Below are 13,291 nucleotides of genomic sequence, written 5' to 3' on the forward strand. Positions count from 1 at the left end.
TTTAAGGACATGGCAGGCGCCCTTGTCTTATTTCTTATCTTAATAGAAATCCTTAATGCCCCTCTTTCTGACCCAAATTGTGAGGATCCAACTGGCCTTGCTGCTACTCTAAACCATACTTGCATCAGTAAGTTCTCCAAAAAACACTCTGGAAATTCTAGACCTCTTTCGTTAGTCTCATGGTAACTTAGGGCCTGTCCTTATAAACTAAGTCTGGCTTGTTCTTGAACATATGCACTTTATTATTCCTTTTCTTTTTTTGTGATACTGAGGGTTGAACCTAGGACCTCACACATGCTAGGCAAGGGCACTACTACTGAGCTACATCCCCTGCCCTTTGAACATATGCAATATATTCTCTATAAATGTCTTTTAAAGTTTTAAAAATTTGTTTCACATTTTTAAATAATTATTGTTAGTATGTAAGAATGTCCTTTTTGTCTATTGATTTTAGATTAGGTAATCTTTTAAAGTCTCTTAATTTTACAAGTTTTTTGAATATTCCTTTCGTTTTTGTAGATAGGTAATCCTATAATCTACAAACAAAAATTTTGTCTTTTGTTTCCAAATCCTATGCTTCTTTTTTTCTTGTATTACTCCTTTGGTTAGGAACTCCAGTTTAGCACTTGAAAGTAGATGATTGTGTTACCGCTGTTGACTGGTGACGAGTTCTTGCTTCCCGGATGCAAAGACGCATGCCGAAGCAAGGTCAGAGTAGAAATTAGAAATTTATTAAAGGACAGAAGAAAAGACTTCTCCCAGAGGAAGAAGGGGACTCAGGAGGTGGAATCCGTGGAAGTGCGGTTGTTTCCCCTTTTTGTAGTTTTGGTGATGGAATGTAGGTTGGAAGGCCCGAGGGGTGGGACACAGGTGGGCCAAAAGGGCAGAAAGGACTTTTGGGATGGGCTTATCACTTCTCTGGGATGGGCTACCTCCAAATCTGTTGGGGGCTGTTCATTAACACTTCTTTGAGGTGGACTTTGGCTTTCGGGACTTCACTGACACTTCCATGAGTCCTCCTGTGTTTTCCCTGAGTCATTCCCAGCATGGCCTCCATTTTAGATTTCACTTGATGTTAGACACGATTTACCTAACTACACTGACTGCCTAACTTTAAATCTGGCTTCAATTGCAGGTTCCTTTTTCTTATTTCTTAATGGAAATCCTTCTAAACTTTCATCATCTAAACTAATATTTTCTATGATTTTTAGTAGATTCATCTCATTAGGTAGAAGTTGTCTTCTGTACATTTTGAGGGGGAGATTTAATTTTCTGGTTTAATGAGAGAAACCCGGTATTTCTCTGTAAATTTCTCAATATTATAAACACCCTTTAATTATTTTATAAATCTTTCTAATGCTAAATCATCTTTGTCTTATATTTGATTGTGATTCATATACATACATACAAATTTAATTTAATATTGGGATTTTTTTTTTTTTACTCATTCATTTAATACTCATGAATACTTTCAGTGTGCCAGGCAGTTAGCTAATAAAAGTACAATAGTGAGCAAAACAAAAGAAACAAACAAAAACTTCACCATCATAAATTACATTAAAAGAAGCAGTCAACAAAGCAAGATTAGTGGGTGAAATATATAGTGTGTTAGACAGTACTGTTACCGATGTTGACTGGTGACAAGTCCTTGCTTCCCCAATGTTGAAGAATAACACCAGAGAAGCACGCTGAGGCAAGGTCAGAGTAGAAATTAGAGTAGAAATTAGAAGTTTATTAAAGGACAGGAGAAAAGACTTCTCCCGGAGGAAGAAGGGAACCCAAGAGATGGAATCCGTGGAAGTGCCGTTGTCTCTCCATTTTATAGTTCTTTAATTGATGGAATGTAGGTGGGAAGGCCTGAGGGGTGGGACACAGGTGGGCCAAAGAAGTAATCTGGGCAGGAAGGACTCCTGAGTCACCATCTTCAAGTTTGCTGTTCATTAACATTTCTTTGGGATGGGCTATCTTCAAATCTGTTGGGGGCTGTTTCCTGGACTTTATTAACATCCCGAGAGTTGCTCAACTTTTCCGGGAATTCATTCTCAGCATGGCCTCCATTTTAGATTTCACTCGATATTAGACCCGATTTACCTAACTACACTGACTGCCTAACTTTAAATTTGGCTTCAGTAATCACTGTTAAAGAACAAGAGAAAAGAGATATAAAATCTGTGTGAAGGGTCAGGATTTAAATTGAGTGGCCAGAGAAGTCCTCACAAAAATGTAAATTTAAAGAAAGGCCTGTGGGCAGTGAGAGAACTACATTATTCAGCTATCTGGGTGAAGAATATTCCAGTCAGAGAAAACAGATGTTTAACAACCTTAGGACAGGAACATTCATGACATGCTTAAAGAATAATTTGACAAGTAAAATTACCAATTTTGTTGAGATTTTTTAATTTATTGGCACAAATTACATATAATGTTTTATTTCTAAAAGTTATTTAGAACCCTTAATTTTGATTTTTTTCACTTTTTAGTTTGATTAGTCTAACCAAAAGTTTGTCTATTTTGTTATTCTTCTCAATATTATTATTACCAAATATTCTCGGTAGCCTGGAATTGACAATTTAATTTTACACTTCATATGTACATAAAAAAGTCATTTAAAAAAAAACATTTTTTTTCTACCCCAGGTGATGTCCCCCTGTCACCCTCATGGAGGACATTAGTCCCTCAGGAGCCCTTTCATATCAAACAGCACCTGATGAAAATATGGGGTTGCTTGCCCAGACCCTCTCTGCCTAAACACACCAAGCTATACCATTTTCTTCTCTCTCTCTCTCTCTCTCTCTCTCTCTCTCTCTCTCTCTCTCTCTCTCTCTCCTCTCTCTCTCTCTTTCCAAAAGGGCACAGGCTGCCCTCCTTTTGTCATTTCCCTGAACCCCTTTGCTAACTATTTGCAACACTTGGGGTTGAACAGGAACTATGGTTAAAGCACAAAGATTCATAAGTACAAAGAAGGGCAGAAATTGGTGCCTAGTCAGCCATGGAGAAAGCAGAGCTCCCCAGAAATGACCTCCTTGTTTATTTTATGTCAAGCCAAGATGCCATGAATTCCAGATATTTCAAGAGTCTGAAGGACCAAGAACAAAGTTGTTTGGGAGAGACAAATAGAATAAGACACTTCAATTGGAGTATATTAATTCTGTCTCTTATTTTCTGATACTTTGACATCTTGGGGGTCCTTCCTCCTGGGCACAGTCTGCCTTTCCTGGGGCTAGCTGATTCCTAGAGATAGCAAACTGTACTCTTCAAATGCAAATCAAACACTCCAGAGCTCAAACCTCAACCATTTCCCTTTTTAGGCCAAGTTGCTAAGCCCCCAGGCACTCAAAGTAGGAGCACAGGCCCTGAGGGGCTTAGTGACTATTAGACAAGGAGAGAGAGTCCCTATGCCCTAGAGCCCACGGAAATTATTCAGACTACCTGGTCCTAAACCTGTCTATCCTGATAACCCTGCCTCACTGACCTATCCTGGGAAAACCATCATAAAGATTCTTGCATATGCTTTTCTCTTCCTCTACCTCCTGGCTGACCCTGCAGCTTTCCCTTGTGGCCGTGGGTGATGTGCTATATGCATGCCTGCTGTTTCTAGGGACCTGTGAGTGTAAACTTCTTCCTTCATAACAGTCATTTCCTTGTCTGTACGTCTTGCCATACCTGATTAAAACAAAACACAGGTACATTTAAAACACAGAAGATCACATATAGAGCATCTGCCCGTGTGCCCAATACATTAGTTACCACATACTGTCTTAAGAAAATTGAGAAAGCTGAGAAGGATTAGTCCTTGAATGGGAACTGAACCAGCTCTCCCATTTTCACCTCACTGATGATGGACTCATTGCTGCTTCTGGTGGAAAAACATGTTTTCTCAAACTTTACCTTCCCGAGGAGAGTGGTAACTGATTATGAATGATGCTCCTCTTGTTGCTTAGTCCTGACAATAAGCACCATTGAAAGGTTTCTGAGTTTAGTTCTTTAAGTTAGAAACGTCTGCTTAAATGTCTAGTGCCTTAAGTTCCTTGCGAGAATCACAGAGGCTTCATATATTTGGTTTATAGTTACCATTTCTAGCAGAACAGTATTCGTGCAGTGTGGTCAGACTGTCTAGGTTTGAATCCAGACTCTGTCATACAAGAGTATAACCTCTCTTCATCTCAGTTTTCTCACCTAAAAAAATGGAAATGTAAGGGTCTGGTGAAAAGTCAGAGGAAGAGACCACCAAGAGACTGACTCATGCAATTGCAGAAGGGGATTTATTGAGGATCCAATTCAGCGCCCTGAGGCTCCAGGCTCACTCAAGAAGGGAGAGCAGCCCAGAGCCCCAGGGAGGGGTCCAGCAGTGCTTAAGTACACTTTTTGGGGAGGGTGGGGGCTTTGCATACATCAGAACAAATCAGCATGAGGCCGGGAAAATTGAACAACAACTCTCATACATGATTAGCACATTCATTGGTGGGAACAGCTCGGGCTGGGGGTGATTGGTCACTCCTAAGCAGGGTACACATTCAAACTGATTGGTTTGGGCCCTGTATGCTTGCATGACAAACTTCACAGGGCCCTAGGCTAAATGGCCAGTAGGGCGGTGTCTTAACTGTCTCAAGAATTTCAGGTTCTGGGTGTAGCAGAGGAACTTAACAATACCTGGTCTTTTACATTTTAACTCAGGCTTTGCAGCTTAGAAACTTTACACTTTCAGAAATAATAATATCATCTACTTGATAAGGAGGCTGTGAGGAGTAAATGAAATAATTCATAGAAGTTATTAGCATATTATCTGACACTTATTGAGCACTCAATAAATATTAAGCATAGCTGTAATTAGAATGATGATAGTATGTCTTTGGGCCAGGTGCTATGATAAATGAACCTATACTTTTTAGGCTCTAAAGTCAGTACTTAAGATTATTCTGATAGTTTACTGTACCTGCCAAGCACCCTTGGGTGGAGTATCATTACCTAGGAATGAAGGTGCTGTTCTCTGATTCTAAAGCCCATACTTTTAATCACCATCCTCCTGTAGCTGGAGGTTAAATAGAGGGTGAATTAAAAAATAGTTCAGGAATTTTGGCATCATCTTACTATATCAGATAGTCAAGAATGAAAACAAGAGAATTTAGAATGCCCTGTGACATTTTTCATGTTGTCACTGTTGTTGATAGCATTTAGACCATTCAATTCAAGTTTCAATCTACAAGATATCCCACAAACTACCTGAAAAAAAATTTCCATGAAGTTTATGCTTTTTTTTCCCTTGCCACAAAAAAGGGCAAATATTATTAGAATATTTGATATTTACTTGAAAAGAGACATTCTTTGGCATTCAACAATCCAGCATGAGGATATTTTCTGGAGCATTAAACAATCATTGATAACTAACTATGCGGGTTTTGCTTAAATGAAAGCCAGCAGGAAACAACCAAATTGTCACCTAGCCAAGAACAAAGATACTCCTTAAACTGTAGTGTTATCAGTATCAAAGCAAGCACTTATCCTGAATGTTAATCTCTTTAGGGGGGGAAAAAAAGGACATGATTCTGGGATAGTGAGAAATTTAACCTTTTATCATCAATGTAAAATCTCCAGTTTAAAAAACAAAAACAAAAAACCTCCCTCAGACATTACTAATGAACCTGGAGGGTGGGATTCAGCTGATAATTGCAGTCTATATTTATTACCCTTTCAAATTTGAGATGGATAAGAAATAAGCCTTCAGATACCCATTACATATAAAGAATTAACTTCTCTCTTGCATCTAGAATGCTATTAGTTATGTGCCATCATCCTTGAAAAAAAATTAGAAGATAATATTTAAGTCATTTTTTTGGGTAGAGTTTACTTTCCTTATGGAACCCTCTTTGAGAAAAGCTATTTAAAAAAACATCTTCAAAGGAGACCTTGTCTCATGTGGATATGTCATAGGTTTCATTGATACAATGATATATGTTAATCTATTGTTTCTTGGTACTAATATTTCACCCAGTGGCATCAGAACAGTCTTTCAAAGTACTTACTTTATAGCCTATAAAGTATGGATTCAAATTCTGATTCTGCCCCCTCCAGGCTGCTTGATTTAGAGAGAGTTACTTGTCTCCTACCTGTGACATGAATTATATATATGACATAATAATTGTGCTTACCTTGTAGAGTTGCAAAGTTAATTTCAAGAGATAGCACATGGCCAGTGCACGCCTGTAATCCCAGGTGGAGGCTGAGCCAGGAGGAGAGCAAGTTCCAAGCTAGCCTCAGCAAAAGTGAGGCAACTCAGTGAGACCTTGTCTCTAAATATGTTGATAAGACTGGGGATGTGGCTGAGTGGTTAGTGGTCGAGTGCCCCCGAGTTTAATCCCTGGTAACCCCCCTGCAACAACAACAACAACAACAAAAAAAAAAACCCAAAAAACAAAAAAAGAGAAAGCATGTGTAAAACAGACCTCACGGGGCACACTGTGAACACTGAACAGATGTTATTATTAACCGCTGGATGTGGCAATCCAGAGTACCCCACTGCAAGCTTTCTTCTTGGGGAGACTAAGAACAACAGAGAACCATTAGATGTGTCTCCTATGGAGCCATCTGGCATTGTTTTTCAACTGCACATCCTGGGGACTCACGAGGGCCATAAAATAAAGGAAGCAATAATTCTCCTCTGACCACTCAACTGCTAAAATGCAGGGACCTGAAATTTTACACTCTCTTGGATAACACAGAGAAAGCCTTGTAATTGGGTACCTGTTGCTTATTTCATGACTGTTAGCTGAGGGGAAGGGAGTGTTTGGTATGCCACAGGGCTTTACATTATCCATTAGCATTGTGGTCTCCTCATTGTGGTCTCTCTCTCCTGCAGGGGTGTTTTATGAAAGAATTAACCCCAAGTAGCTTTTGCTGCAATAAAATGGCATGCTGTGGAAGGCTTGCTCACTTTCTGCATATGTTTTACTGCTATGTAAGTCATGGGGAGTGAGAAGATAGAAGAGAAAAACATGAGAGGCAGAGAGAAGACATGCAAAGAGAAGAGGGAGAAGTATATATTGATCCTATTCTTTTTTACTTCGATTTAATAGGTATTTTAAAGTCTCTTTTACAGACTGCCAAGCATTTTTTTTAAATCAAAGAACATTTGCTCTTTTTTTTTTCCTGACTATAAAGTAACCTGTTCATTATTGAAGATACAAAAAGTACACTGAAGAAAAACTTTTAAACTCCCCATAATACTACTAACCAGACATAAATATTTGTAACATTTTGGTGCATTTCCTTCTGTTTTCTATCTATTTATGTGGGGATCGTATTGAACATAATTTTACATCTTCCATTTTTTTGAGTTATTATTAAGTGCATTTTTCCACAGAATTGAAAATGTATGTGTGTGTGCTTTCTGAGATGGGGATCTCACTATGTTGCCCAAGTTGGTCTTAAACTCCTGGGTTCAAATGATCCTCTTGCCTCAGCCTTCCTGTAGCTGGAACTATAGATGCACACCACTGTGCCTGATAGAAATTTTCATGAAGATAAAAATGTGGTCAATGTATCATATCGCACAAGAATAAATTCCAAATGAATAAGAGATTTAGGTGTTAAAAAAAATTGACCTATGCTAGAGGAAGACAACGGTGAGATCTATAGGTTGGGTGGAGGAATGCTATGCATATATGGCTTAAAATTCAGATGTAACTTAAAAGAGGATAAGTTTCACTACATGAAAATCAAAACATTTTTATGGCAAAACAAAATACCAACAAAAGCAAAGGGCAAACAAATTAAGAATCAATATTTGCAACATACATCACAAATAAAGTACTAACTCCCTAAATTTTAAAGAACATTAAAGATTGAAGAAAAATACCAAAGTCCTACAGAAAATGTGAACATAAGATATAAACAAATTATTATATATAATCTCTAAACATATAAAGAGATGTCTAAATTTATTCATCAAAAGAGAAATGTAAATTGAAAACTAATAAGATACTTTGTCTAATCCATCAGATCAGCAAAAATTTTAAAACTTGACAAATGTTATGGTTTAGATATGAGATGTCCCCCCAAAAGCTCATGTGTAAGACAGTGCAAAAAAATTCAGAGATGGGCTGGAAATGTGGCTCAAGCGGTAGCACGCTCGCCCGGCAAGCGCAGGGTGCTGGGTTCGATCTTCAGCACCACATACAAATAAAGTAAAGATGTTGTGTCCACCAAAAATTGGAAAATAGATATTAAAAAATTCTCTTTCTCTCCCGTCTCTTTAAAAAAAATAAGAGGCAAAAATGATTGAGTTATGAGAGCTTTAATTTAATGCTTTAATCCACTGATATGGTAGGGTGTGGCTGGTGTAGGTGGGCCCCTGAGGGCATGCCTTTGGGTTTTATACTTTGTCCCTGATGAAGGAAGGGCTCTCTCTCTCTCTCTCTCTCTCTCTCTCTCTCTCTCTCTCTCTCTCTCTCTCTTTGCTTCCTGATTGTCATATACTGAGCTTCTTTCCTCCATGCCCTTCCACCATGATGTTCAGCCTCATCTGGAGCCCATGAATCCAAAAATACATATGCACAAGGATACTATCTATAACATTATTCATAATTGCAAAATATTAGAAACCACCTAAATACAGAAATATAGGAAATAAGTTGAATAAAAAGATGACACAAACATACCATGTAGTATCACATGGCTATCTTTTTAAGAATATTTTCTAGTTGTAGATGGACACCATACCTTTATTTATTTTTCTTTATGAGGTGCTGAAGATTGAACCCAGTGCCTCACTCATGCTAGGCAAGTGCTCTACCACTGAGCCACAGCCCCTTTTTAAAAAAAGAATCTCTCTGTAAAGGTGCATTTATGGAATATGTTAAGTATAAAAGAACTTCTATAGTATGCTACCTTTCTAAGAAATAAGAAAATATGGTTTATGGGTTTTTTGAAAGCTAATTTTGCAAAAATAACAGGGAAGATAAACCAGAAACTAAATTAAATTGATTAGTTGCCTATTAGGTAGAGGCGGTATGACAGAAGAGAAAGATGAAAAAGTAATATTTTTATGTGTATAGTTTTATATTCTTGACTTTTGGAAACACAGTAATGTTGTATATTTTTTTAAAAAACAAATCAACAAAGATAGAGGAAAGTCTCTAAAATTAAATGCAAGCATAAACCAGTGAACTCACTGTGATTCAAACAGATAACCAAATTGTTCAGGTTGTTGATGAAAATGGAACTAGTGCAGTAGTCCAGTTACCTTTGAACAATGTACTTTTTTTTTTCTAAAACATTGTCTTGCTGTTTTACCCAGGCTAATTTCAAAACTCTTAGGATCAAACAATCTTCCAGCCTCACCCTCCTGATAGCTGAGCAACCACACCCTGCCATACTTTTAATATGTACTATGATAGGCAGAATTTTTTTTCTCAAAATTCCCATCCCTTAGCTTAAATCTCTGTAAAATCATCTCTCCTCAAGTATTGTGGGAACACATCAATGTGATGGGTTAGTTTTTCCCTTGTTAGGTTATGTTGTATGAGCAAGGGAATGGGATAGTCATCCCCATCTTTAGTTTGTAAGGGTCCAGCGGAGCGTCGGAGAAAGAGACCACACAAGAGACTGGCTCCATGCAATTGGCAAAAGGGGATTTATTGGGGATCCATTCCAGCGCGCTGGGGCTCTGTGCTCACTCAAGAAGGGAGAGCAGCCCAGGGCCCAGAGCAGAGGTCAAGCAGAGCTTAAGTACACTTTCTGGAGAGGGCGGTGGGCTTTGCATACATCAGAACAAATCATCATGAGGCACAGGAAAATTGAACAACAACTCTGAGACGTGATTAGCACATTCATTGGCGGGAACAGGTGGGGAGGGTGGGGGGGTGATTGGTCACTCCTAAGCGGGATACACATTCAAACTGATTGGTTCGGGCCCTGTGACAAACTGCACAGGGCCCTAGGCTAAATGGCCAATAGGGCATTGTCTTAACTATCTCAGGAATCTGGGTGTAACAGAGGAATTTAATAATACCTAATCTTTTACATTTTAATTCAAGCTTTCCAGCTTAGAAACTTTACCCTTTCAAGTTATATTACATAAGATTTCTTCAGGGGACCACATGGAAGGGACCTGCATGTAGCTTCTAAGGGAGATGAAAATGGTCTTGAGCTGACAACCCATAGGAAACTATGAACCTCAGTCCTACAACTGCATATAACTTAATTCAGCCACAAGTTGAATGGTCTTGAAAGAGGACCTATAGTGTCAGATGAGAACCAAACTATGGACGACATCTTTACTTAACCTTGTGAAACCATAAGCAGAGAACCCAAATGCTCTTTATCCAGAGTTCTAACCTAAAGAACTGTGAGAAAATAAACTGCTAATTGAGAGACAGCTTGTTATGCAGCAATAAAAAGCTAGTAACATATCACCTCAGAATATTTTTTAAAATTGCTAATATTGAATTCTTCATAGTTATGTTTTTCATCATGATATGGATATAGTAAATCTGAAACTTTTTGTGTATTTTAGGTTCAAATAAACAGATTTATGTTGTTGGAAGCCAAAGCTCCAACTGTGGAAGAAGGGGTAATGCATGGATTGGGAGAAGGCAGTGAGCAACCCTGTGTGTATAAACTGGAACAGGATATTTCACTGTAAATCCATGGTTCCTAAAATACATATAGTACAGGTAGGATTTCCAAAATAGTCAATGCTGAGAGCCATAGCCAAGTAGGAATGATGCATGCCATTTTTGGGTTGAAAGGTGATTAGGGTGGCTCTGGGTTTAGGGTGGATCCTGATGGGAATAGGGCGGCTCCAGGATTAGGGCATATCCTGCTGCCTCAGGCGCCCACTCTTTGGAGTTCCCGTGGAGTTCTCTCGGGGTTCTGAAGGAATTGGTGCGCAGAGCCGGGTAGAGGCAGTGTGTTCACAGGAAGTGTGGGCAGAGTGTCGGTGAGAGTTCGTTCAGGAATAAAGAGTTGCTGTTTGAATCTACAAGACTTTTGTGGTGGCTCGGTTATTTTATGCCCAGACAGACTGCGGCAAGTCAAAATAGAAAACATATACTATATATAAAATATATATTTATATTTGCCACAAAGGCCTACAATCAATGCTATTCTGATAACAATGTGCATATTTAGCACCTAGATCTTGATTTCTGAATACCCCTACTTTCCAAAAGAAGCCAGGGCTCCATAGAGAAATGGCTGATTCTGTGACTGACACACAGAAAGTACTGAAAACTGGAACATATTGTTGTGCTATAAAATAAGGATTCTAAAAACAATTGATAGTATCATGTATAAAAGACACAAGAAAAAGACATTAATAGATTACAACCCACTGATTAAAATAAAAATCTAGGAGTCTAAACTGATGAAAGTGAGAATAGATGAGGGAAAAGGATAAGATATTCTTTTTAGAAGGCTAATAAATATAGAAAGAAAGAAATGATGGCATTAGAAAATCACAATTTTTCAACTATAATAATAGAAAGTAATTCAGGCTAGAATCATCAATAGATCCTAAATCAAAGGAGAAAATGTTTGATTACAAACAGACTATTACAATGTCTCAAAGTGTATCCCTGCAAATTACTTATTAATTTCAAAAGGAAGTAAAGTAAATATGGTAGAGAAACTGGACAATTTTTAAACCAAATTATCAAAATTTATGTCAATAATTATGAATAATTCCTCAAGAAGAATACACCATCACTACTGTGATATTTTAGCCCCAAATGCATAATCTGAATCTAATCACAAGAAAATATTGGATGCCCACAAACTGAGGAACATCCAGTAAAATAATTTCCTATATTCTATAGGTATATCAATGTCCTAAAAGACAAAGAAAAGTTGAAGAACTCTTCCAGATTTAAGAAATCCAGAGAAACATGGAAGCTAAATGCAGTATGTGCTCTTAGACTTTAAAGGATCCTACTTTAAATGACATATAGAACCTTATTAAGACAATCAACATTTTTGCAATATAGACTGTAGATTAAAGAATTGTATTAATGTTAAACTCCTTGAATTTGATAACTGAACTATAGTTATTGAAAGAGAATGTCCCTGGTCTTAGGAAAGACACACTGAGCTATTTAATGGGTAAAGAGGCATAATGCATGCAATCTAGTCTCAATGAATTCTTGTGGGAAAAAAGATGTACTTTACACACAGAGAATGATAAAGACAAAATGTTAAAGATTTTATATAAGAGTAAATGGTTTATGTATATTTTTGTACTATTACTTTTCTATAAGTTGAAAATAATTTCAAAATTACCAGTAAAGGGATTTTTTAAAATTTAAAATTTATTTTCATATTCTATTTAAATTGAGTACAAAATACTCTACTTTATAACATTAATTTTTTTGTGATTTATAGTTTACTTTAAATTTTTAACTATTATAAATACTATCAAAATAATCTTTGCTTGTATCTCTAATTAATTATGTCTTTTGTGTAGATTCCCTGGAAGCTAAATTACTGAGATAATTGGTTCAAACTTTTTAAAGACTATTGACATAGAGTGTTGAAAAGTTTTTAGAAAGCCTGTATACATTCATCCAGCTTCTCATTCATTTTATTTATTCATTCATTCACACTAATTTACAGTGTCTCACATACTCATGTCTCTCCCTGACATTGAAATGACTTTTCTAAATATTTTCTAAATATATAGGCACAACTAATATTTTATTATTATATGCCTTATACTAGGATTGAGTATTTTTATATGCTGACCAGCCACAGGTATTTGTTCTTCTGAGAATTTTCTACCTACATTTTCTACCCATTTTTAGGCATGTCATGGTTTTGGTTTTGGTTTTAATTATTTGGTATCATTTCTTTACATCGAAGCCCTATTAACACTTCCCTGCATTCATTGCAGAAGAGGATGAGTGGCAACCTAGGTTTTTAACTACACAGTGCTGGTCCTACCATGCAAATACAGGCTGAGCAGAGAAGATGCTTAAGTGGACCAGCTGAATGAAGGATTAGATTTTAGAGACAAGAGAGCATCTAAACAAATGTGAGGATTAGGGGAAACCTTCCTTAGCAGGTATAGTTATGGGCCTATGAACTATAGGCAAGAGGCAGTGGCACTGCCTCCTAGTATAAAATATGCCTAAATATGCCTCCTGCACAAAACAGTGCAGGCCTTGTCTCTAGGGAAACCTCTCTCCTTGTAGCAACAGGGTATTGCACACATGGAAATCAACAGGCTTTGAATATGTAAAATGGCAAATTTTGCCGTTGTGAAAGGAAGAATTCAGTGATGTTCCAAATATCACTCTCC

At 37.4% G+C, this 13,291-nt stretch overlaps 1 protein-coding gene and 1 long non-coding RNA gene across 7 annotated transcripts in view; one reads left to right on the forward strand and one right to left on the reverse strand.

Moving 5' to 3' along the window:
* LOC144378612 (uncharacterized) overlaps window positions 1–13,291 on the forward strand; it is a 262,662-nt gene that overhangs the window by 113,977 nt on the left and 135,394 nt on the right. The window lies entirely within an intron of this gene.
* LOC144378611 (uncharacterized) lies at window positions 1,712–7,048 on the reverse strand. Its single transcript, XR_013440457.1, has 2 exons — window positions 6,147–7,048; window positions 1,712–4,176 (listed from the first exon to the last, which is right to left on the reverse strand). It is a non-coding gene; the product is annotated as an uncharacterized LOC144378611 (long non-coding RNA).

Source organism: Ictidomys tridecemlineatus, chromosome 6 (genome assembly GCF_052094955.1).
Source record: "Ictidomys tridecemlineatus isolate mIctTri1 chromosome 6, mIctTri1.hap1, whole genome shotgun sequence".
Classification (NCBI taxonomy): domain Eukaryota; kingdom Metazoa; phylum Chordata; class Mammalia; order Rodentia; family Sciuridae; genus Ictidomys; species Ictidomys tridecemlineatus.